The sequence below is a fragment of the Protopterus annectens genome, chromosome 6.part0 (assembly GCF_019279795.1).
Source record: "Protopterus annectens isolate FY-2018-M chromosome 6.part0, PAN1.0, whole genome shotgun sequence".
Taxonomy (NCBI): Eukaryota; Metazoa; Chordata; order Ceratodontiformes; family Protopteridae; genus Protopterus; species Protopterus annectens.
In genome coordinates, this window is record NC_056737.1 from 1,878,806,097 (window position 1) to 1,878,806,345 (window position 249).

The window sequence follows — 249 nt, forward strand, 5'->3', positions numbered from 1 at the left end:
ACTGGTGTAAAAACAAAGTTACTGGCCGATGAGCAAATCCTGACAACTACTTCTGCTGAATGAACATGCCTGCTCTTGGCTAGGAAAAAGTAGGTGCAGAAAACACAGTGACAGCCTTTTTCTTTCACAACTTAATCTGGAATGTTTCTTTAAGCATGTGCTCTAATACCGGTCCCTGTCAATGTAGCTTCTTTAAAGGTAAATCCGTCTCTGCTGTTCCCATGTTGTAATGTGAGTTGTACAGATAAT